The following is a 25818-nucleotide window of genomic DNA, read 5'->3' as shown; positions in this document are numbered from 1 at the left end:
TAACCTTCCCATAAGTCCAATTTAGAAAACACTTTCCCCTTAGAGAGGTGGGCCAGCATGTCCTTCATGAAGGACAAGGGGTACACATTTTCCAGGCACACCACGTTCAAACCCCTACAATCAACACAGAGATGAAGAGATCCATCTTTCTTCTCCTGGAACAATACTAGGGCTGCCACGTGGGGTCTAGCCAGCTGGATGAAACCCTGAGCCAAGTTTTTGTCTATCAAGGAAAAGGAAAGGAAAAGGAAAATCCTCAGCTTTTCTTATATTTAAGCGGAAAGCTTATACATATGCCCAATGTGGAAGATTTACACTGTTGGAGAGCAATATGACTTGCTCAGGCCTATCATTATTGGATTAGTAATGTTTAAATTGAATCTCTACTGCTTTGGTGCTCAGGTTTAGACAGTCTTAGATATTCTGTAATGCCTGTGGACTGAGTAAAAGTGTGTTTCTAAAGTATAAACTGACTTCTGAAGGAAATACAAGACCTGTCCCATATTTTGTGCAGATTTCTTGGCTTAATAGCTAATATTTTCCAATTAGAAAGTGCTATATCATTTCCCCTGAACCACTGGATTGAATATTTTCATTAGGGACAAATTCAGAAACCAGAGTGTGCTATTTCTGTTTTTCTTGTAAGAATTGAATAAAAGGAAACAAAAAATAATCCTAAAAGCAGGCAGTCTTGAAGTTTTTCTAATAAATTAAGGAGAAAGAAATAGCTCCTTTCTCCCAAAATATTGTTGTTCCCTTTGAATGAGAAGGTGTAACCTGTTACATGTCTCTTTTGCTCTCTCTAGGTGGTTCAGAAGTGTTGGCTTGATAGAGGTCAGTTGCTTTGAAGAACTGAATCAAGAAGCATATCGTGTATTGGAACTTCAAATAGCCTGGTGTAGCAGGTACTGGAATACCTTTACTTGTCTTTCATTGTCCTTCAGCAAGTAGTGCTTTGCTGGTTCAATTTGTTAAGAAGTTTTGACAAACTAAAAGAAGAACTCTACTCTGCACAGCTATTATACTGCTATATTTTAATAGCAAGGCTTTTGTTTCTGTTCTGTTACTTTATTCTGAGGTATTGGGAAACCCAAGAATCTACCATCTTTGAACTGCATTTAACCAAAGCCTTGCAGGACTCAGGACCCATGCAATGCACTAAGCAAATCTTACTATGCTTCAGATCCCAGTTTCAGGCTTTACCACATCTGATGAATTGTTTTCAGGTGATGGACTTTGTCAGGGAAAGGGGGAGGTTGCCTAAATAGCAAGCCCAAACAAGCATACAGCAGCTAATTGTTGGGTGTCGCATTTTGCTAGACTGCATGAAGGGCCTCACAATCACATGAAAGTAAGAAAGCAATAGTTGATCAAGTTGTTTTCAGTAAGGCATTTAAGGATGCTGGTTATTTCATGATTGGAAATAAAAGCTTATTGCTATGCTCACTCATGCTGAGGGTGCTGCTATATTCCTCCATTACCTGATCACTGATAAGCTTGCACAAATCATACTTTGAATTGAGGGGTCCTCGGTGCTCTCTGAGCTTGCTTGTTTTCTTGCAGATATTTCATTACACAAAGTAGGTAACATCATCACTGCTAGTGATGATGATGCTACCTACTTAGGGTAACGAAACATCTTCAAGAAAACAAGCAAGCTCAGAGAGCACCAAGGACCCCTCATGTCAATCCTGACCTACAAATATTTTCCTTTATCAATACTTTGAATTATTTATTAACTTAACTCAGTGTTTTCACAGCTTCAAATGTCTAGCATAAAATGTAACCTTATCCATACAGTTCTTGCCATTAGTCTTCATGTGGTAGAAAGAGAAACAAAATGGAGCCCCCCCTTAATTTCAGAGTTTTCCATAACCTCTATATATCTCTTTCTCCATTGTGAGGTACCCTGTGGATATGATCAACAGCAGTGACTGCACAAAACTTTTAAAGGAATTAGTTATTTTGGCAGCATGCTGAAGTCTTTTTAACAGCCCCCAGCCCAATGCACTCCAGAAAAACTTTCATTTATCACACAAAGAGCTGTTGTTGGAGAACCCATAGGAAACCAAAACCATCTGCACAATTGGCTATGTTATGACTCAGTATATAGCACAATATGGTGCTGACCCTATCAATCAAATAAAGGGAACATTTGTTTTAGGTAAAAGCATATTGTGAGTAAAACGCTACATGCAATATTCAAACCCTGGCTGGTATTGTGTATTACATCCCATAAATGTTTTGTAGGAGACACCTGCAAGAAACTAAGGAAAGGAGATAACCAAAGTGCTGATGGATAATAACAATTAATTTAATAACTTGTTAAATTTGTATATTGCATGACTCTCAACTGCTCCAGGAGGCTCACAACAATAAAGGAAAATTATAGTGATAAGTATCAATAAAACATAAAAGACAAAAGGTGTAAATGTGAGGGGTCTCCCTCTTCCTCACCCCCTTACCTAAGTGAAGAGCCAGGTCTTCATGGCTCTTCTAAACAACAGCAGAGTGGGGGCCATCTGGATCTTGGGGGGGGGGAGCTTATTCCAGAAGGCAGACTCCACTACAGAGAAAGAGCACTGGCTTGCTATAACAGTGTTGCAGCATTCCGCATCCCTGTTTGTGATCTTCGCTGTCAGCTTCCAACAAAACAAAATCAACATGGATGGCAGCAGATAGCAAATGGCAATCACGTGGCCATGGGGCACCTCAACCACACAAGATTCACCTAACAATAGCAACTGGGATGCCAGAATTGCCATCATAAATCAATGCAGTTCCATGATGTTGCACCTTACAACTGCATCACATTATTTATTTAACAAAATGACCTTTCTATGTTTTCTAAACATTATTCAGAAACCAGCAGTCTTTTACTCCAAACCCTTTTTGCATTACCAACCCTGCAGAAGAACAGACCCAGCTGTAGTTGGCAAATTGCTTGAGTCATGACACAGCACCGAATGCTGAAATGGAGTTAGTCAATATCATGATTGTAGTGTCCTGGGCCTGCTGAATGACTCAGCAGGCTCAGGAAAGCTGCAGAAAGGCCCGGGCAGATCACATGGTTGCCCGGGACCAGACAGGCTGTCTCCAGCCTTACGCACATGCGCAAGGCAGGAGAATGCTGTGGAATGATTGGCTGATACTGTCCCTGCCAGGGGACTATAAAAGGGCCTGCGCCATTTTTGTTCTCTGTTCTGTTGGTGAATTGCAATAAAGGAAGACTGTTTTTGTTACTCCGCTTCGTCTCCATGCCTCATCTTTGGGAACAGAACATTGGCGATGAAGGTGGGATCGCTGCAAGGAAAACAACAAAGAAAAAGCTGGGCTGACTCACGAAGAGAGGCCTGAAGCGCTGGGAAGTTCAGCGTCCAGTGATTGCAACTCTGCCTGCCAGTACGAGAATGCTGGAGGTGAGCTCAGCAAGAGGGACCCCTTCTCAAATCTTGCAGCTAGAGGTATTGACAAAGCTCCAGGGCAGCAACAATGTCCAAAATCGGTCATCTCTCGGAATTTGATACATCACATCCAGAACACTGGAGTTCCTAAGTGGCTTGTAACAGAACGTCCTAACCGCGCTTCGCAAAAGCCAGGAAACAGGAAAGTTGCAGTATTCAACAAGCTTTATTCACTATGTTGAAACTAAGTTAGCACTGGAACGAAGCTCCATTCATTGCCCTAAATACATTCCTCCACCACACCCAGAGTACACACCCCAATTGATGGTTAATTGGTCATCTGGAATCCACCTGTCCCCCTCCCCATACCTGCCTTGTGATAGTCCTCCACCCTACCTACTCCCCATCCAGCTAGTACTTATGTTCAAACCTTACATTGAGTCCACGCCCCGATCCAGCTAGTACTTATGTTCAAACCTTGCATTGAGTCCACGCCCCGATCCAACTAGTACTTATGTTCAAACCTTGCATTGAGTCCATGCGTTCCGTTCACGCCATTCTCATCCCTAATGTCCCACTCAACCTCTTCCTATAATACCCCCTCCCGGTATCCAAGTGTTGTCAGACCCAGCGTCCCAGTTCCCATCATTCACAGAGTCACGGTTCCAGCAACATAAGCCATAACAGTTTTAACAGCAGTCGGCTTCTCCATATTCCATTTCTATGTAGCCTCCGTCCGGTTATGTGCTGGCAACATAGGATGTTCATGTGACCCGTTCGGCCGCCGCTGTTGGCGATGTAGCTCACGAAGCTACCGGACTCGGCTGGAACACAGGGTTAACTGGAACATTCTGGACTTTGGAAGGTAAGTATCACGCTGGGTCTGACAGCTTGAGTGGAGAATTACTTCTGAGTAAATCAAGTGAGGGAAGACGGTCTCAAAGCTGCTACTTTACTTTGTGTCTGAGGGCAAGAAACGTTCAATATAGCTGAAAATCTGGTTGCCCCAGCACCACTGGAATCAATTGCTTATGCTGAAATGAAGAAGATGGTGCATGAACACTTCGAACCCAAGCTCTCAGGATTGCATGGCGACACGCATTTGAGCAGAGGGACCAGAGGCCTGGTGAGTCTGCTGCGGACTTTATTGCTGCACTCCGACAAGCAGCTAGGCCATGCGAATTCAAGGACCTGGAAGAGAGGCTGCGGGATCGTTTAGTTTGTGGACTAAGAAGTTGTGAGCTGCAGCAGAAGATCTTCGCCAAAGAAGAGGTCTCTTTCCAAGATGCCTTGAGAGAGATTGCAGCTGGAGAAGCAGCGGGCAGCGCTGTGAAGGTCTTGCGGCTCGCCAGGAACCTTCCAGTGGCAGTCTCCGTCCATCAAGAGGTTGCGCAGGAGGAATCCAAACAGGATCCCAAAGAGGAGGTGGACAGACTTCAGCAGGCAGTGGAGAGGAGGCCTAAGAAGCATCCTGACAAGGAAACTGCATTCCCTCGATGTTTCAGATATGGAGGATGCCACAAGTGCTCCAACTGCCATTTCCATTCCGCCATTTGCCAGGCATGTGGCTGGCAAGGCCACATTGCTTCCATCTGTTTGGGTTGCCAGAAGGACCAGTCTTCGGAAGAATTGCTTCAGAAAGGTACCAGGGTCCCCAGCCAACACAGGGTGGGTTTCTGCGTGTCGTGCAGGAGCATTTTCAAAACTGGGGCACATAGGCTGCTTAGGAAGAAGCTTCACATTGACATGAAGTTGCATAGGGTTCCCCTCTCGATGGAATTGAACACAGGGTCCACTTTATCGATTATTTCCCTAGACACTTTCAAAAAGATTTCCAGTAGAAATGGCCTACGAGTTAAACTCAGGCCATCCAATTTAATCCTCACTGACTTCCAGAATTCCAGAGTCAGCGTGAAGGGGGAAGCCACGCTCAAGGTGCAGCATAAGGATTTTGAAGGATTGCTAGATATGGTGGCAGTTGGGAGTGATCGCACGAGTCTTATTGGACTCAATTGGTTCAAGGCCCTTGGGATTTAAGTGACTGGACTTCACAGTCTGCAAACGTCAGGCCTGGCAGTAGTTTGCAAGGAGTTTGCTGATGTGTTCAGTTCAGAGCTTGGCTTTTATAAGGGGCCTCCCATTGCTTTACGTTTAGACCCAGCCATCACACCCATCAGGATTAAGCCTCAAAGGGTGCCTTTTGCCCTGAAAAACAAAATAGATGCAGAACTGGACAAGCTGCTTCAGCAGGGCATCTTAGAACCCCCATAGTCACGCCACTGAAAGCCAATGGTGAAGTCCAGATCTGTGCGGACTATAAATGTACACTTAACAAAGCATTGCAGCAGCATGCCTACCCGGTGCCTGTGGTGAGCCACATTCTGGCTTCCCTCAAAGAGAGCGAATCTTTGCAAAGCTTGATTTGGCTCAGGCCTATCAACACTTACCAGTTGATGAGGCAACGGCTGAGGCCCAAACAATTGTGACGCACTGGGGAGCCTTTAAGGTAAAAAGGCTGCAGTTTGGGGTTAATGTAGCCCCAGGCATTTTCCAAAGTGTGATGGAGCAAATGCTCTTTGGCGTTCCTGGGGTCTGCACCTACTTTAATGATGTCCTCATTGCTGGGGAGTCATCTGTGAATCTAGCTGAAAGGCTGAGGGCTGTCTTGCTGCAGTTCCGCCAAGCGGGGCTGAAGCTGAAGCAAGATAAGTGTAAAATTGGAGTCACTCCACCGAGTTTCTGGGCTTCCGTATTGATGCTGAAGGCATCCATCCTGCTGAATCCAAGCTCAAAGCAATTCAGCAGGCCCCAAGTCCCAAGGCGAACTTCAGGCTTTTCTGGGACTGTTAAATTTCTACCACTCATTCCTACCTCACAAGGCTGCAATGGCTGAGCCATTACACCGGCTCTTGGACAAACAGGCTCCATGGAAGTGGACAAAGGTCCATGAAAAGAGTTTCACAGAGGTCAAGGCCTTGCTCTCTTCAAATGCGGTTTTAGTGCATTTCAATGATCAAGTGCCTGTGTCCATAGCCTGTGATGCATCCCCTTATGGGGTTGGGGCTGTGCTTAGTCACCTTAAGGCCTACTATTCCTGGACTCTTTCATCTGCTGAGCATAATTACGCTCAAATTGACAGAGAAGCCTTGGCCATAGTGGCTGGCATAAAGAAATTCCATGACTTCTTATATGGCCACCACTTCATGGTCTACACAGACCATAAGCCTCTGCTGGGTTTGTTTACAACAAACAAACAAACCCCATACATAATCTCTCCTAGAATGCTGTGGGCCATGCAGATGGCTTCAGCAGATTACCTCTACAGCAGGTAGAGGCAGATCCTGCTCCTGCTCTTCACATTCTCTCCATTCAGGAATTGCCTGAGTCTCCTCTCAATGCTAGGGATGTGGCTGCTGAAACTGCCACTGATCACACGCGAACATACGTGCTGACATGGGTGCTGTCAGGATGGCCTGACACGTGTCCTGGTGCAGAATTCCAGAGCTTCTGGCAAAGGAAGCATGAGCTTTCCACATTCAAAGGGTGTGTCCTATGGGGTAGCAGGGTAGTGATCCCAGCCTCATTGAGGACTAGAGCCTTGCTCTCTCTATATGAGACACATCCTGGAATTGTCTGGATGAAGGCGCTCGTGCGCAGACATCTTGGCCTGGGCTTGATAAAGAGATCGAGGCCCAGGTCCATGGGTGTACTGTTTGCCAACAGTCCAGGCCTGAAATGCCCCAGGCCCCTGTACATAGGTGGAGGAGACACATGCCCCTTGATCGAGGGTTCATATCGACTATGCTGGGCCCCTTCAGGGGCAATTCTTCCTTCTCCCCGTGGACAGCCATTCCAAGTGGCTAGAGGTTGTTCCTGTCTCCTCCACTACTACTGCTAGGACCATCCAGGTGCTGAGAGAGATCTTCGCCTCCCATGGGCTTCCAGAATCCTTGTCTCCGACAATGGACCCCAATTCAATTCTTCTGAGTTTCAGGCTTTTCTACAGGCCAACTTGATTTGGCATGCCACTTCAGCACCGTTCCATCCAGCTTCCAACGGCCAGGCTGAGAGGATGGTGCGCACTATCAAAGATGCTCTCAAAAGACTCACTCATGGCAGCTGGCATCACATGTTAGCTGACTTTCTTCTTTGCCAACACACCACACCTTGCACAGCCACTGGGAAGAGCCCAGCAGAACTCCCCTGAGGTCGCTGCCTCATCATGAAACTGGACAAGTTGCACCCAGCCTGGGTGGCTTCACAGGTGTCAAAGCCACAGGCACCTAGGAGACTACAGGTGGGCGATCTGGTCTGGGCAAGGAACTATGGACCTGGACATCTCTGGGTAACAGCAGTGGTATGCAAGATCTCTGGGCCGCTGTCCTACGAAGTAGCTTTGGATGATAGTCGTGTGATCCGACATCACATTGTCCAACTGTGCTGGAGGTTTCCCAGCCACACGTCTTCTCATGGCTCTTCTCTCGGGGGGGAGGAGGACCACAATTATGATTGTGGACCACAGTCTCTCCACCACAGCGGACCTTCACATGCTGCAGCACATGTTCCAGATGGGGGTTGTGCCATGGAGGCAGATCCTGACTCAGGCACAGGCACTGGATCAATGGGACATTGCTGTCAATCGGCTTCTCAGGCCACTCCACCTCTTGGTCTTGGGCTCGAGGGACAGTTTTCCCAAGAGGGGTCCATTGTGGGCTTGGGGAATTCCACCTCACCACTGGACTTGGTGAGGTGGAACTCTGGTTTGGGTTCAGAGGATCCAGTCAGTCAGCAGCATGGGTGGTCACCTGAGTCTATGGGGCACCAAAGTCCTGGTCTGCCTAGCCTGGCAGGTGACTTGGCAGGCCAGGCACACACACTGGCTCCAAGAAGGTCAGAGCGGGCCAAGGGTCCACCCAAACACTTAAAGGACTATGTGAGGTTCCTGTCAAGTATGGCAGAAGCCTAGTAGTTCTCTATCAATCAGAACACACTCAAAAGAAGGGTGTTATACTTTTGGTACTATAAAGTATGATGTATTATTGTTGGAATAAAGAAATGTAAATCTTGGGTTGCCTGTGAGCAGGCATAACTGTATTTATAAATAACAACATGCTCAATTGAACACGTGTATATATGTATGGATGTACAAATAATAAGTGTGTACTTATTGTTTAATCCAAGGGGGGAGGGGTGTTGTGTCCTGGCCCTGCTGAATGACTCAACAGGCTCAGGAAAGCTGCAGAAAGGCCCGGGCAGACCACGTGGTTGCCCGGGACCAGACAGGCTGTCTCCAGCCTTGCACGCATGCTGGAGACAGCCAGGGGACTATAAAAGGGCCTGTGCCATTTTTGTTCTCTGTTCTGTTGGTGAATTGCAATAAAAGAAGACTGTTTTTTGTTACTCCGCTTTGTCTCCATGCCTCATCTTTGGGAACAGAACAATGATAAAAAAAAATATCATGGTGGGATGGAAATCAAGTGTTACAAGTGAAAAGAACAACAAGATACAGGTAGTCCTCGTTTAGTGACCACAATTGAAACTGGCAACTCAGCCATTAAGAGAAGCAGTTGCTAAGTGAAAAATCAAATGAGCATGACAGTCAATTAGAAAAGAGCTACCTGAGTTTATTATTATATATGATTATTGCCGAGAGACTATCATATGCCCAAAAATGGAAAGAGTGAAATATCCACAACAGAGGATTGCTTCGTGAAGTTGACAAAATTAGCAGAGATTGCAAAATTAGCTTGCTTGATTACTGACAGGTTCAAGGAACCAGAACAGCACCATGAGCTGATCAGAGTTGCTTCTTTATCTTACTAGCCTTTTTACAAGAATCTACCCAGACTGACTACCTTCTCTTGGGAACAGCAGGATAAAGGCTTCAAGAATTATAGGGTTGGGGGGGGAGGGAATCTAGCCTCTATCACTTCCTTCCCTGCAAGGATTCCAAGCTCGCTCTTCTTTTCACTCCTCCCCTCATTCTAGCTGGAGATTTTGTCATATCTACAGAAAGATCAACAGCTACATTTATCAGTGACTGGAAATCACTTATGGACTTTTTGCTGAGAAAAGAAAAAAAATGAACTTGTGATTTATGATTCTGAAGATTAGAAAAGTTTATGAAAAGAAGAAAAGGATGATGTCACCTTAGAGAGTGTAAAATATAACTGGTGTCAAAAAGATTGGAAGTTGTTTCTTTATAATCCTTTCTTTTTCTTTATCTATTTTTCTTTCATTTTCATTTTCTATTGTATAACCTTATTCTTCCTTATTTTCTATGCTTCTTTGCTAATATTTGTTTTTATCGTGGTGGAAAATTATTCAATAAAATAATATTTTAAAACAGTAACTACGACTGATTTTACCTATGTTTACAATTTTATTTCAGATTTCCTTTTATTTATAGCATCAGAAAGATATGATCCCAAAATACCTAGGTGAACCCAAACAGCAGGGAAGGTTTCTGGAATTTGATTCAAAAGTAACCCAGATAAAGGGACAAATCTTATACACCCAGTGTCATGGCCCCATTGCAGCCTGGTTTAGGAGGAGGAGGAGGAGGAGGAGGAGGAGGAGGAGGAGGAGGAGGAGGAGGAGGAGTTGGAACTAGGACCATCCTACGGGAATGGCACCCTTCCCTTGGAATGCTTGAAGATGCCAGGGGCTGAGGATGATGCTGTCTCAGGCCTTCAGGCATTGGGGGAGGTGGTCCACCAGACAGAGAGCTGCCTGTCCTCACAGACACAGGGGAAGATTGGCTCCAGACAGGCAGCAGATCCCCTCTGATGAGAAAAAGCTGCCTCCCCCACTTAATCTAAGGGCATGGAGAGTAGAGCAGAGGTAACTGAAAGGAGAATGTTGCCCCACTTCTCCTCACAAGGAACACCTAGTGTGTAAGAACCTACCCCATCTAAGCCTCCCAAGGAAGCAGAACTCTTGAAACAAGCATTGTCTCAAAAGGAACTTTTATTAGGGGCTACTGCACAGGTCGGCAACCTGCGGCTCCGGAGCCGCATGCGGCTCTTTGAGCCTTCTCCTGTGGTTCCCAGCCTCCTCTGCCTTTGCAGAGAGAGACAGAGACAGAGAGAGGCAATTGCGCTTCCCTGCTTCTCTCTCTCTCTCTGTGTGTGTGTGTGTGTGTGTGTGTGTGTGTGTATGTGTGTTTCTGTGTGTGTGTGTGTGTGTGTGTGTGTGTGTGTGTGTGTGTGTGTAAAAGAGAGTGCACTCACAGTGTTCTCCGAGGAGCTGAAAAGCTTACTGGGCGGAGCTCCTCCCTTTGCTGCGTCTCTGCAGGAAGCAGGAAGGGCAGGAGAGAGCTAGCTAGCCCAGCTAGGCTGACTCAGGAATTCTGGGAGTTGAAGTCCATGAGTCATAAAAGAGACGAGGTTGCTTACCCCTGAGCTTGTTGGACAACAGCTTGAAGCTTGCCAGGTGAGCAGCAGATAGGAGGGGGGGGAGAAAGAGAGAGAGGGAGGGAGGGAGAGAGAGAGAGAGAGAGTGGGGGAAGAGGAGTGGCAGACCAAGGGTAGATAGAGAGGGAGGGAGGGAGAGAGACAGAGAGAGAGAGACCCTTTTGACATCTAAAATGAAGATAACACTGCATATATCCTTTTTTTACTTGTGTGTGTATGTAATTTTATTCTCTTAAAGCATTCTCTTGGTGATCATTGTTTTAATAGTATGGATATTCCCAAGAGTGATATTTTTACTTTTATTTTTAATGTGTGTGTGTGTGTGTGTGTGTGTGTGTGTGTGTGTACACACACATACATACACAAACACACACACATACATACACAAACACACACACACACACACACACCTATAATAAAGGTAAAAAAGGATATATGCAGTGTTATCTTCATTTTAGATATCAAAAGGGTTTTGCGGCTCCCGGTGTTTTGTTTTTGGTGGGAAACGGATCCAAGTGGCTCTTTGAAGCTTGCCAGGTGAGCAGTACCCCTGGGCTAGTGATAGCATGAGCCAAGGTGGCGCAGCAGTTAGAGTGCAGTACTGCAGGCCACTTTAGCTGACTGTGTTCAGCAGGTCAGCGGTTCATATCTCACCGGCTCAAGGTTGACTCAGCCTTCCATCCTTCCGAGGTAGGTAAAATGAGGACCCAGATTGTTGGGGACAATGTAAAATATATATATACATTGCTTACTGGTGTACACCGCTTAGAGAGTGCTTGCACTTAAAGTGGTATATAAGTCTCGTAAAACAAATAAATAAATAGCAGGGAAAACAAGACGAGGTCTGAGGAAAAACCTGTACAAGCAGTATATTAAAAGCAATATACTGCTTGCACTATACTTCTCCCCCCAGGGTCCAAGGGTCCATTTGAATTCCAGCCAATCCACAGGTGGCATAGTGTTTTGGTAACTGGCTCTGTTTGGTGTGCTCTTCAAGGTCTCTCTCGCTTTTGTTTTCTTCTGGCTCCAAGTGCAAACCGTCTCCTAGATAAAGGTGATGAATTGCTTCTCCTGGGGGAAGGGCATAGTGGCAAGACAGTGCAAAGCATCCCCAAAGCATCCCCCCTCCCAACAGAATGGCAGGCCCCCCAAAAATGGTTAGAAAAGCAAGTATACCATAAGGAGGGAAACAATAGTTTTCTTTGGAGATCTGACATCCTATGGGTTGACTTAAGGAGAAGCCAGGGGAAGTTTGTCTTTGTCAGGAACAATTGTTTGTCTTGGCTTATACTTCCCCAGCTTTGACTCATGTTCTTGCTTGTGCCTTGCCTTTGCCCTGCAGACTGCCTTTTGCCTTGTGGACTTGCTTTGCCTTATAGACTTGCCTTGTCCTTTGCATTTGGACTCTGGACCTTGCTCCATGAGCTTGCACCCTCTCTTTAGATTTTCTTTGTTGTTTGCTGGCTTTTTGGGACTGAGAGTGGCTTCCTTCAGGGGTGGAGCCTTAGCCGTTGTAGGGCCATTTGTTCAGAGCAATAAGCATATTCATGCCTGACTCTGCCTAGACGACCTGGGTCATAACATCCACCCTTTAGAATGCTCATCCCAGCACTGGGGTAATTAGCCAGAAGAAAATTGATGTACAATTTAAGTTCATTGGAAAGGAAGGGATTACAAGACAGTAAACAGAAACTCAGTGTAAAATAGACATAAGAACCACCAGCTGTTTGCTTTATGCTGTTTACCTAGCACAAGATCTGGTGCTAAGGTACAGAAAAAAGCAGTTCAGGAAGAGATACCTTGTTTAAGTAATCTTTCCACTCTGTGGAGGGGGGAGAAAGAAATGGGTCAACAATGTGTACTAACTGATTGTAAAGATGCACAGGTGTTTGTGAGTGTGTGTGTGTAAGAGAGAGGGAGAGGGAGAGAGAGACTATAAAGGTTGTAAATGCAAGCATTGGTTGCAAAGTTACTTTTTATCACTGTTATACATGTGTGATTGTTTGCTGACTGCTGTCAGAGGCAGTCACTAAATAAGGACTACCTTATTTTTAAGTAATTCTTAGAAAGATGTCTGTGGAGTCAATGGCACCATTTTCACTTTTAACTAATAAATTAATGTACTTTTGTATATACAGTATTATTTTATTTTCCCACTGGTATCTACAATTTGCTTAGATTCCTATTGAACTAAGGCAGTATAGATAATGTTATGGGAAGGTGAGCATTCACTTATGGTAATTGGGATGGGGAACTCTGCCACTCAGTGACCACTTTGATGTAATTGTAATGATTTATGTGTAGGCTTAGAAATAAGTAGACTGTGAGTTCTAGTCCCACCTTGGCATGAAAAACCAGCTGGGTAGAAAAAGTATTAGTATGTTTGTCTCCCTGAGCTGTAGGTAAAAGAAAAAAGAAAAAAAGGGCAGATTATTTTTTTTTAAAAAAATCCAAAACCTAAGGAAAGCAGTCATAAGGTGGCAATGTCATAGGACTGCACACAGTGGCAGTTCCAGGAGTCCCAGCTGCTGTGTTAGTTGAATCCATGCAGTCACAGTGCCCTCTGGTCACATGATCATCATTTGCGACCTCCTGCCAACTTTGCCATTGACCTAGCTTGTTGGAATCTGGCAGCGAAATTTGCAAATGGCAATAACCACACAGAGTCACTTAGGTGAGATAGATGGTATAGAAATGTGATAAATAAATAAGATAATGTGACTGCAGAATATTATGACATCATAATTATGACCCAGTCACCAAATCATGATCATGTGACAAGGAGCAATCATAGGTATCCCCTTGTTCTGTACCATCATAACATCGAATGGTTGCTGAATAAGTGTACATTAAGTAAGGACTACATGCAGACACATCGCATAATAAATGAATAAGTAAGGTGTGTATGAAGTGAAACTAATGGGAAAACAGACCCATTCCTGTGTTCCTTTCTAGCTTATTGTTACATTTATTAAAACCTTTAGTACACAAGGTTCATGGCAGCTCCTGCTTTTCTTACCAATTAGAGTTTGCTATCACTATTGAATCAGGTGGAAAGGAAAGGAATACATACACACACACAAAATCAATACAGATTTATGGGGTGATGTAGTATTAATGCAGTGGGCAGTAATCATTTCTTTTTAACAGTTAAGAGTCAAACTGAGAACTAGCAGTGGGAAGTAGATCTATCAATACTCCAGCAGTCAATCTCTTTTCTCCCTCATGCATGGTTATGTTTAAGAAGGAATGGGGGAAATATGTCCAGTTCAGAAGCTACCTAATTGACATATCTTAAACAATAGAAGAAGAACCAGTTTGGTGTAATAGTTAAATGGACCTGGACTAGAATCCGGGAGATCATGAGTCTCAATCCTACTTTAGGCATGAAAGAGGGCTGGGTGACCTTGGAACAGTTAATGTCCCTCAGCCCTAAAAAGAAGGCATTTCTGAAAATCCTACCAAAAAAAGTGCAGGGACTCATCCAAGGTGTTCCTAGGAAACCAAACTGACTCAAAGCTCCCACTCCCCCAGGCTATTGATACGTGTTTTTCTTTCAAAATTTGCACTTTTGTATAGTTTTTTATTACAAATATAAATTACAGTTAAACCAGCTTGTGTCATGGTTCCAATAGATGAAACCCATCAAAAGAACTTTGAGGCAAAATTCTTCCTTAAAGAACATTTATTTGGGAAACAAAGTATCGGCACTACATAGTTGAACCTAAAAACTAAATTCCCTTCCCCTGGATACAAAGTAACAAAGTACAATTCCCACCGCCAATAAACTGTCATAAAACACATTCCCCAATTAGCTTCAAGTGCGGGCTTTCTCCTCAGCTCCTCAGCCCACTAAAATGTTATCAGCTAGTTCTTGACTTCCCACAGCAGCATTATTATTATGGCTAGCTGAGTTTACATCCCAATCCCCCCCTGCTGCAGCTGACTTCTAAAAGTAGGAAAAGCATATTAAAAGAGAAAAGAAAATGGCTGCATTTTCATCAGTTGTCAGAGCAGGAACATCCAATGTTAGCAGTGTTGACACAGTGTTTGTCCACTAGAATTCCAAACTGACAAGACTGAAGGGCCGTCTAGCTTAGAACTACAGGAGTCACAGCCCAACACATAAATGAAGCCCACAAATAAGAGAGACTAATAATTGTACAAAGAACTATCCATATTGTATTCAAAAGAAAGCTGAATTAACTAAAGTTTTATGTTAAGAAAATGTATATGGATTTTCATGTGAGAAATTAAAAAATAAAACACTTCAGTCTGATGTGCAAATTGGTCAAAGTGAGCTTCAGTGTGGAAAAATAAGAAACTAACATGGACAGATTAATCCATTCCTAAATTTTTAAAGACCAAACGATGAAACACAATGATTATTCTTTAGCAGGATGTTTTAAGACTCTGCTAGCACAAAGTCACAATAAGAATTATTCATGAAAGATGTTGATATAACTTGGTCCAATATTTTCATTTATTAATTTTATTTTCATATTGCTGTTGCTCCCAATGAGCCTCAGTTATTGCATGTGAGCATTTATCTTCTCTTTCTCAAAATAAGTTAAATGCACAGACTGTAAATCTGATGTCTTGGACTGATGCCCTGCCTGATAAAGATATCTTCAATGGACAGACGGATGGATGGACAGATGGATGGATGGATGGATGGATGGGAGGGAGGGATTTTTCCACAACTTCTGAAAGTGACAGAACCATGATGCAAACTAGCAATCTGTCATGAGAGGTCAAAAGAGCAATGCCCTGGGATGACTGGCACTGAGTAGAAGAGTAGAAATAAATTTGCCTTACTCTACCCCACCTTCCTTAGCAGTGCCTGATTGGCAGGGTTTTGGTTCATGAACTAAATAATAAAAAAGAGAACTGGTGTTATTAAAGATAAGAATCCAAGTGAAAAAGCAAGTTCCCATGAGTAAGCTATGTGTTAGGACTGAAACAAATATAGTTATTTACTACTTGGTATCTCTCAGGTAGGTACAATTAAAATAGTTAAGTATAGTGAATCCAATGTAATGGATCAAGTGGGAAATAGGAGGCCTGTTACTCCTGAACGCCTGCTAAAATGCAAATTATGTCATGTGTGTAATGATATCTATATACAAATGAGGTAAATTGTGCCATTGGTACGCAAATACAATTTCTCTCCCCTGTTAATGATATAATTGTGTAAATGACATAAATGAACATAAACCTAAACTCCTTGGCCAGATTACTTCAGGTACACTAGATTTGTTGCTTATTTCCAGGGGATGACCAAAAATACTTTTGCTCCATGGCATCCAAAGCCTGCTAGATGAAGATGAGAGGGATCAAATCAGTATCGGCACTTGATGACTGCATAGATTTTCTCTCTGTGTTAAATTCTACTAAATGGGGATTTGCTACACTGAGGTTTCACTAAGTTTATATAGTACAGTGATGGTGAACCTTTTAGAGAATGAGTGCCCAAACCACAACCCAAAACCCACTTATTTATTGCAAAGTGCCAGGGCCGCATCAGCATTGTGGTGCCCTCAGGGGGGGCATGGAGGCTTGGCCGATTGGGTGGGTGTGGCCCACTGGGTGGGCATAGCTGTGGTTGTCATGGCTGGGGTGGGCACGACCATCTCGATGTTGCTCATGGGGGGATGCCTGTGGGGACCGGGCAGGGTTGGGGGAGATCCAGGGGTGTCTGGTGGGTGGGGTGGTAGGCAGGAAGCCCAGCATAGATGGGGGAGGCACACAATCCTAGCTGGGACTGGGGGGCCATGGTGCCGATGGAGATCCGGCTTTCCCTGCTCGGGATGGCCTTTGGCTTGCTGGGCATGGACATGCTCTACCACCTCTATTCAAGCTTGCTAGCTGGCTGCTTCGCCTCCTTTGTGCTGGGTGGGGCTGCTGCTCTGGGCGGAGGCAAGGGCCTAATGGACCTGTGCAAGCTGCTGGCAGTAGCAGTGCATGTGCCCATAGAGAGGGCTCTGAGTGCTGTCTCTGGCATGTGTGCCATAGATTCGCCACCACTAATATAATGAATGTAGACAATATTTAGCATTGCCACTATAGAAAATTAGGAAATTCTATGAATTAAAAGAAGAGTAATTCCATGCAGAATCAGTTGGTTGCAGGGATAATGAGGGAATGGCATAACAGTGTAGCCAAGAGATGTTGGGGATTAAAGGTGGCATTGCGATAAAGGGGTGGCAGTGCTTTTTGTTACTCTGGAGAGACCATTGGTAAGAGCACAAACATTCTGATCCCAAAGGTTGTGAAATCTGCAGTGGAGATATAAGCAAGAATAAGGAAAATATAATGGGAATTATGATGATCATGATAGAGGAAAGTTAATGGAAGAATAAGGTGAAGATAATAATGAAAAAGAAGGGATGGTTAGTATGAAAAGAAGACTAAAAGAAATTGGTATAAAATGGATAATTATGCTGTCCCTTCCATTTCCCATGTACTAACAATGTAACTTGTAAAACTGTAGTGGATGAACACAGCTCTGACAATAAATGGCAATCAAATTGCAATAGCAAAATAATGACAAACATGAATGCCGGTCTTAAAACCAGCTGATCTTAAAACAAGTTACTAGGTAAAGAACAAAATGCAGAAAGGAGGATACCTGAGTTCTAAAAAAAAAGGTGCCTCTTTTTTTAATGTAAAGAAGATACAGATTTGCCAGAAAGAAAGAGATAACAAAATGGTAATGGGCATAATTAAGGCTGTAACAAAGTACAGTGATAACAATAATGGGACTGTAATTGTGGTGAGGTGATGACTGAAAAATAGAAGGTGAAGATAAGAACTGTAGAGGAGATTATAAGAAAGATAATGGATTGCAAGGCAGTTTTGTTCAAAGTAATGGAGTTGGCATAGGACAAGGTAATGGAATTATAATGAGATGATGATAACCATACTAGGAAAAAAAATTATTCTAATAAAAGGGTTGAGGGACTCCTAATAAAAATAAGTATTAGAACTATAATACTTGCAGTGACATCTGATAGCAGAGGCAAGCACTAGAACAGTACTGAGTGTAGGTGTCATGGTTCCGATAGATGAAACCCATCAAAAGAACTTTGAGGCAAAATTCTTCCTTAAAGAACATTTATACGGGAAACAAAGTATCGGCACTACATAACTGAACCCAAAAACTAAATTCCCTTCCCCTTGATACAAAGTAACAATTCCCACCCCCAATAAACTGTCATAAAACACATTCTCCAATTAGTTTCAAGCGTGGGCTTTCTCCTCAGCTCCTCAGCCCACCAAAATGTTATCAGCTGATCCTTGAGTTCCCACAGCAGCGTTATTATTATGGCTAGATGAACTTACATCCCAAACCCCCCCCCCCCGCTGCACCTGAATTCTAAAAGTAAGAAAAGCATATTAAAAGAGAAGAGAAAATGACTGTATTTTCATCAGTTGTCAGAGCAGGAACATCCAATGTTAGCAGCATTGACATCTGCCCCCCCCTTACAAAAAGGACAAATCCTGCAATTCAAACAAAATCATAGGTTAGGGGTTGCCTCTTGGTTTGTTAGGGTGTTTCTCATAGAATTTACTAATGAGCCTGTCTGCTTTTACATCACTACATTTTACTCTTGTGGCTTCAGACAATGGATATCCTTTCCACTGCACTAAGGACTATAACTTTCCTTTAAAAAGTCTAGAATCAAGAATACGCTTCACTTCATAATGAGTCTGTCTGGCTACTACAAGAGGCCCAGGTGACTTCTTAGAGAGAGGTCATAAGGTAGAACCCCGGAAAGGTTTCAATAGGCTACAATGGAACACAGGGTGGACTTTCTCTAGGAATCTGGGGAGCTTTAATTCTACCTGACTGGGTTAATGATCCTTACGATGGGGAAGGGACCTAGGTACTTCGGTCCTAACTTCTTACTAGGCAACTTAAGTAATAAATATTTTGTGGATAAATAAACTTTTTCTCCAACTTGGAATGATCGTTGGGGAGCCATCTTTTTATCTGCTTGCATTTTATACATCTCAGAAGCCTTTTTCAAAGCAATTGTTGTGTTTTTCCATACCTTCTCCTACCCCCTCACCCACTGGTCAAGCATTTGGGAAGTAGAAGGTCCCTGAGGATATTTGGGTATTGGGTTGAACTCTTTTCCTGTAGCAACTTTAAAAGGCATAAAACCGGTGCTGCTGTGAACAGAGTTATTGTAAGCCACCTCTGTGAAAGGGAGGAGGTCAGTCCAGTTCATTTGCTGATAATCCACATAGTATCTGAGATACTGCTCCACCATTGAGTTCACTGATTCAGCTGCCCCATTTGTAGACAGTGAAAAGCTGAGACAGTAATTGTGATGAGCCAATTAGCTTGAGAAAACTCCTCCAGAACCTGGATGTAAACTGGACCCCCCAGTTTGTGATTATTCATTTTGGTGCACCGTGCTGTCTGTAGATATGCTTCAAAAACGTCTTGGTTAGTTGTTGGGCTGATGGGAGTCCTTTGCAGGCAATGGAATGAGCCTGCTTTGAAAATAGTTCTATCACAGTCCAAATCACCGTATTCTCCCTACTTTCAGTTAATTCCACTATAAAATCCATAGCAATTTCTTCCCATGGTTGGGAAGGGTCCGCCACCAGTTGTAATAGTCCAGGGTTTTTTTCCAGAATTCTCGTCATGGTGGCACATACAGCACAGCTCTTGACATAGTTCTCTACTTCCCATTTCAAACCCGACGACCAAATTTTCCAACGAACCAGTTGCAGTGTTTTTAAATATCCAAAGTGTCCAGCTTGTTTCACATCGTGACCGTGCTGGAGAGTGTTCAGGCAAATACAACTTCCCCCCTTTGTAAGCCAAACTATCCCTGCACATCAGGGAGGTTTGATTTTCCTTGAACCATCAATCGTTGAGGAATTCCTGTTTTAATTTCCAAGGTCAGCGGAATTCGGGACTTTCAAAAATGGGGCTCTCCATGGCATTAGTTGAGAAGCAGCTTGTGGTGTAGATATAATTGCTTCATTAACCTCTTCAGGCTGGCTCTAAAAGTAGAAAAAGCATATTAAAATAGAAGAGAAAATGGCTGCATTTTCATCAGTTGTCAGAGCAGGAACATCCAATGTTAGCAGTGTCAGGCACCATGGACACACTCTTGATAAGTTTAAATGCCAATGGGAGTTTGTAGAAGTACAGGCCAAGAATTCTGTTAGCTAAACAAGACTTTCCTTTTTCTGAATTGAAATGTACACAATGTACATTTAAGGCAATGAACAAGCCATGCTGAAATACAATGACTGCATTTACATATAACACATAAACCAATGTTTCTCAATCTTGGCAACTTTAAGATGTGTAGATTTCAACTCCCAGAATTCCATAGTCAGCCATGAGGAGGTGAATATAACTACTGTGGAATTCAAACATAAAATTATCAAGGTAGAGAAACACTGCACTAAGCAGTCCTATTTCCAAAAGGCCAGTCTGATGCACCAATCCAGCTTGGGTCCACAGCAAAAGAGATCCTTATGTTTTGGTGACTAACAATAAACTAAGTAGCAGAGATTACTTTCCCAATTTTGGTGATCTGATAAATGGATTGATGGGTGATATTTCATATGGTAAGTTGCATGTTGGACATTCTATCTAATTTCAACACGTTTAATCTATTTTGGAAAAGGGATGATACAGCAATACCAATAGGACTTAGACTTATGTACCACTTAATAGTGCTTTACAGCACTCTGTAAGTGGTTTACAGAGTCAACATATTGCCTCCAACAATCTGGGTCCTCATTTTACTGACCTCAGAAGTATGGAAGGTTGAGTCAACCTTGAGCTCTGTCAGGACTGAACTCCTGGCAGTGGGCAGTTAGCCTGCAATACTGCATTCTAACCACTGTGCCACCACAGCTCTATATAAAATTAGATATACGAGGAACTTATCTGAAAACAACTGACCTACATACAACACAAATAAGCAACCCATACAAGAACTGTGATGGGCCTTAAGAGCAGAAGATCAGACTTGTGGGCCCACTGATGTACAGAATCATGTGCCTTCTCCACCCTTCATAATGGATTCAGAGAGTGCTGAAAAATCTCTTGCACAGGTTGCCTCTTTTTTCATATAGCATTTCATGACATGTATCATTTAGTTGACTATTACATCTCACTGAGCATTTCTGATAGTCTTTGAGTCATCTCAGAGTTGATATATTAACAGGCAGGGGTTATGGTATTTGACATAATTGACTGAGAAGGTGGAGAACATTGTTGTAAATGCTCAGACAACTGTGAAATGAAGATAGGAAGGGAAGGTGCAAACAATACCAAGCAATTGAAGAAAAACAGGAAAGAGAAGACTGCTGTAGATTATGGCTCCTTCTAACATAAAAATATTGTTTTGTTACCAAAATTACTGGGAGTAGGGGCACTGGCCATAGGTTTATTTAAAAAAAAATGGATAAGAAAAAAATGCAAAGCACTTGGTTATTTTTTTTACCTCAAAATATGAAGTTAGAAATAATGAAAGTTTCAGAAACTGGCGCAAATGATGAATGCTATTTATCTTATTTCCTCCCCACCCCCCACCCACCCAGTCCCAGAAAGAAATGCATTCCCAAATATTACAGGTCTGTTCACAGCTTTGCAATTGCTAAAATCAAAAAGATCCAGATCCTTTGGAGAGCAATTGTCCTTCTGCTTTACCTTATAACCCCAGAATAACAGCTTTCTTCAAGATGGCGCCCTCTATGTGAATATTGGATGTCATAGGCCTCCAGATGGGATGATGCTAGGTTGAAAATGTATCTCTAATCTCTTTCATTCCAATTTTCATCATTTACTAAGCAGATCATGTATTAAAACAGCAGAATTCTGAGTTAACTGATAGACAGTAGTTATTATATCAACAATTACTCTGCAAAGGTCTTTCCTTGGAGGAAAGAATTCTAAATAAAATTCTAGTAAGGCATCATCCAAACAATGTCATAAACACTTTGCTCAGAAGAATCAAAGTAATTAAAGTCATCTTTGATCTCCTGACCACCTGGATATCAGTCAGCAATACTTGTCAACTTTTGAGCACAAAAAGCTCTTAAAGAGAAAAGGGTTAAGCAGTTCCTCCTCCATAACTGTGCCAAAGTACGTATGTTTGTTTATTACATATAATTTGAGTCCATTTCTGTATATGCAATAATCCTAGAGATCCTTCTCAAATTCCCTCTGCCTATCACATTGCCATGGAGGCTCAAATGGAGAGACTCCAGATGAATTGTCTCTCAGTATACTACTGGTAGGACTAAATGTAATTGGGTATGCAATTACTGAGTAGTGGAACTTCCAATCAAAGCATGGTGATACAGGTATCACCTCCCAGTTTATACCCCACAAGGAAGAAGGAATTCAAAGAAGAAGAATTGGGAGGTAGGTGGAAAAGACTGCTCATATTTAATGCCAGGAGAGATAAGTATTAATTGGAATATATATATTATAGAATTATAAGACCATATTTATCAATAATTTAGGTTACTTAATACAATTTTATTCATATCTTTATTTAGTGTCCAAGTACCATCCCATATGTCCTAAATATTCCAGCTAGTAGTATGACCTTGGAGACATAGAAATAAAGAAGAAACAAAATTCTAAACCAGAAAAGGATTTAGTGGGTACAGCAAGACAAACAGATACTCCAGATAGCTGCCAAAATCAATGGAATTTTACTTAATTTTAAAGAATGAAAAGAGTGAGAAAAGGACATCCACAAATTGGAGCATGGTTTGTGACTCAGTGTGTCATGTAAATCCATAAACATCAATGAATTAGCTCTACATTCCAATCACCAAATTCAGAAGGTACATAGCCAACTTCTAGAAAACAGAGTTGGATATCTATGTGCCAAGAAGGCCAAGTCAAAAAGTGGGAAATTGCTAGCAATATTGTACTCCATCAAAAGTAGGGCAATGCTTCAATACCCACCCACCACCCACCTCAAAAAAGATATGACTGATATCATCATGGAAAATTAGCAGTAAAATACATCAGTAGTCTATGTACAACTTAGGCCATAGGTCGGCAACCTGCGGCTCCGGAGCCGCATGCGGCTCTTTAAGCCTTCCCCTGTGGCTCCCAGCCTCCTCTGCCTTTGCAGAGAGAGACAGAGACAGAGAGAGGCATTTGCACTTCCCTGCTTCTCTCTCTCTCTCTCTCTCTCTCTCTCTCTCTCTCTCTCTCTCTCTCTCTCTCTCTGTGTGTGTGTGTGTGTGTGTGTGTGTGTGTGTGTGTGTCTGGATGTGTGTTTGTGTGTATGTGTAAAAGAGAGTGCACTCACAGTGTTCTCTGAGGAGCTGAAAAGCTTTCAGGGCGGAGCTCCTCCCTTTGCTGCGTCTCTGAAGGAAGCAGGAAGCAGGAAGGGCAGGAGAGAGCTAGCAAGCCCAGCTAGGCTGACTCAGGAATTCTGGGAGTTGAAGTCCATGAGTCATAAAAGAGACGAGGTTGCTTACCCCGGAGGTTGTTGGACAACAGCTTGAAGCTTGCCAGGTGAGCAGCAGATAGGAGGGGGGGGGGAGAAAGAGAGAGAGAGAAAGAGAAAGAGAGGGAGAGAGAGTGAGTGGGGGAAGAGGAGTGGCAGACCAAGGGCAGATAGAGAGGGAGGGAGAGAGAGACCGTTTTGACATCTAAAATGAAGATAACACTGCATATATCCTTTTTTTACCTGTGTGTGTATGTAATTTTATTCTCTTAAAGCATTCTCTTGGTGATCATTGTTTTAATAGTATGGATATTACCAAGAGTGATATTTTTACTTTTATTTTTAATGTGTCTATGTGTGTGTGTGTGTGTGTATACACACATACACACACACACATACACATACACACACCTATAATAAAGGTAAAAAAGGATATATGCAGTGTTATCTTCATTTTAGATATCAAAAGGGTTTTGCGGCTCCCAGTGTTTTGTTTTTGGTGGGAAACGGGTCCAAGTGGCTCTTTGAGTGTTTTGGGTTGCCTACCCCTGGCTTAGGCTGTTATCCAGGTGCTAACTGTTCATGAACCATTTCAACGCTTCTGCTCTTCTTTAATTTTTTTAACTTCGTTTTTAAACAGTATTTGAACAAGTCTGCATTTCAAAGAGAAGATGCTTTTTTTTTTTTTTTTTTTTTTTTATTAAAATTTTTCAAAAGTTTTACAAATAAAAATCCACCCCCCCCCTCCCCAACCACCCCACCCCCCCCCGACTTCCCAGAACTGGATATAGGATTATTTAACAAATTTTTTAAAAATAACATTTACAATTTATAAAATAGTTAATAATAATGATTAAAAATCACAATAATAATATATATAATAATAATATGCATAACATAAACTTTAAAATAAGTAATATATACTAAGAAGAAAAAAAAAAAAAAAAAAAAAAATAAAAAAATGAAAAAAAGAAAAGAGAGAGAGAAAGAAAAAGGAAGAAAATAGACGAAAAATATATATGAATAATAATACATAAAAATTATATATATATAAAAAGGAAAAAGAAGAAAGAAAGAAAGAAATAGCATTCATTACAAATTATGAGAAAGCTAAATAATATTTTTCCATATCCAAATTATATTGTATGAAATTTATCCATTTTTCCCATACCGCAAAAAATTTTTCTTGAGATTGCTCCTTTAAGAAAGCCGAAATCTTTGCCATTTCTGCCAAATACGAAACTTTGTAAAACCATTCTTGTAAAGTAGGCAAAGATTCCTTCTTCCAATATTGTCCTATTAATAGCCTAGCGGCTGTAATCAAATTTAACATCAATGTAACCTCTTTAGCATCACAGTCAATAACAATACCTAATAAAAATAATTGCGGCGTAAATTTTACCCTCCTTTTAAAAATTCTTTGAATATTCCACCATATCTTAATCCAAAAAGCTTTTATATGCTTACAGGTCCACCAAATATGATAATAGGTAGCATCCAAGTATCCACATCTCCAACATTTCGGCTGTAGATTAGGGTACATAATGGACATTTTCTTTGGGTCAAGGTGCCATCTATAAAACATCTTATAAAAATTCTCTCTTAAATTTTGCGCTTGTGTGAATTTAACATTTCTTATCCAAATAAGTTCCCAAATATCCATTGAAATCGTTTCACCAATATTCTGTGCCCATTTAATCATACAATCTTTAACTAATTCAGGTTCTGAATCTAATTCCACTAAAACCCCATAAACTCTCTTAATATGGGTTGGCCTTTGGTCTCTTACTTCTTTTAAAAAAATTCCATCTTCTCTAAGCCAGCCCATTTTACCATCCATCTTCCATCTATCCACTATTTGTCTATATTGGAACCATGAATAAGTTAAATTTTCATGTGTTAATTCTTCCAAAGATTTTAACTGACAGTCTTGGCCATCCCATCTTAGTAACTGTGCATAAGAGACCTTATCCATATTTACCCCTTTCCTTATACCTTCTATGGCATGCCGAGGTATAGCCCATAATGGTATTTTGAAGTCACTTTTATAATACTTTCTCCACACTCTTAACAAAGAGATTCTTATAATATGAGACTTAAAAACCCAATCCACTTTTTTATTAAATATTAAATAGGCATGCCATCCAAAAAGTAGGTCCCAGCCTTCCAAATGAAGTATTTCTATATTTGTTAAATTCACCCAGTCGCTAATCAAAGTCAGTACTACAGCATCATAATACAATTTCATATTTGGCACCTTGAGTCCACCTCTCTCACGAAAATCTTGCATTATTTTAAGTTTCACCCTTGGTTTCTTCCCTGCCCAAACAAATTTATTAATACCTTTTTGCCATTCATCTAAGTTACGTTCGTTCTTTAAAACAGGTAGCATTTGAAATAGAAAAATAAACTTTGGCAGGACATTCATTTTAATAACTGCAATTCTACCCAAAAGGGATAACTGTAAATTATTCCAATTTTTTAAATCCTTCTGTACCTCCATCCACAGCTTTTCATAGTTATTTTTGTACAATTTTACATTAG

The 25818-nt window shown here is 42.0% G+C and overlaps 1 protein-coding gene across 3 annotated transcripts in view; it reads left to right on the top strand.

The window, feature by feature from the left end:
- The window catches only part of TNR (tenascin R), a 578617-nt gene that overhangs the window by 315025 nt on the left and 237774 nt on the right, over positions 1–25818 (top strand). For all 3 annotated transcript variants that reach the window (XM_039348585.1, XM_039348594.1, XM_039348604.1), the window contains one exon: positions 807–905. The gene's annotated coding sequence lies outside the window, so the exon portion shown is untranslated. The remainder of the gene's footprint in view (positions 1–806; positions 906–25818) is intronic.

This window comes from Crotalus tigris, unplaced genomic scaffold (genome assembly GCF_016545835.1).
Source record: "Crotalus tigris isolate CLP2741 ecotype Arizona unplaced genomic scaffold, ASM1654583v1 scf7180000017560.2302168, whole genome shotgun sequence".
NCBI lineage: Eukaryota > Metazoa > Chordata > Lepidosauria > Squamata > Viperidae > Crotalus > Crotalus tigris.
This window is presented reverse-complemented; position numbering and strand designations above follow the sequence as displayed.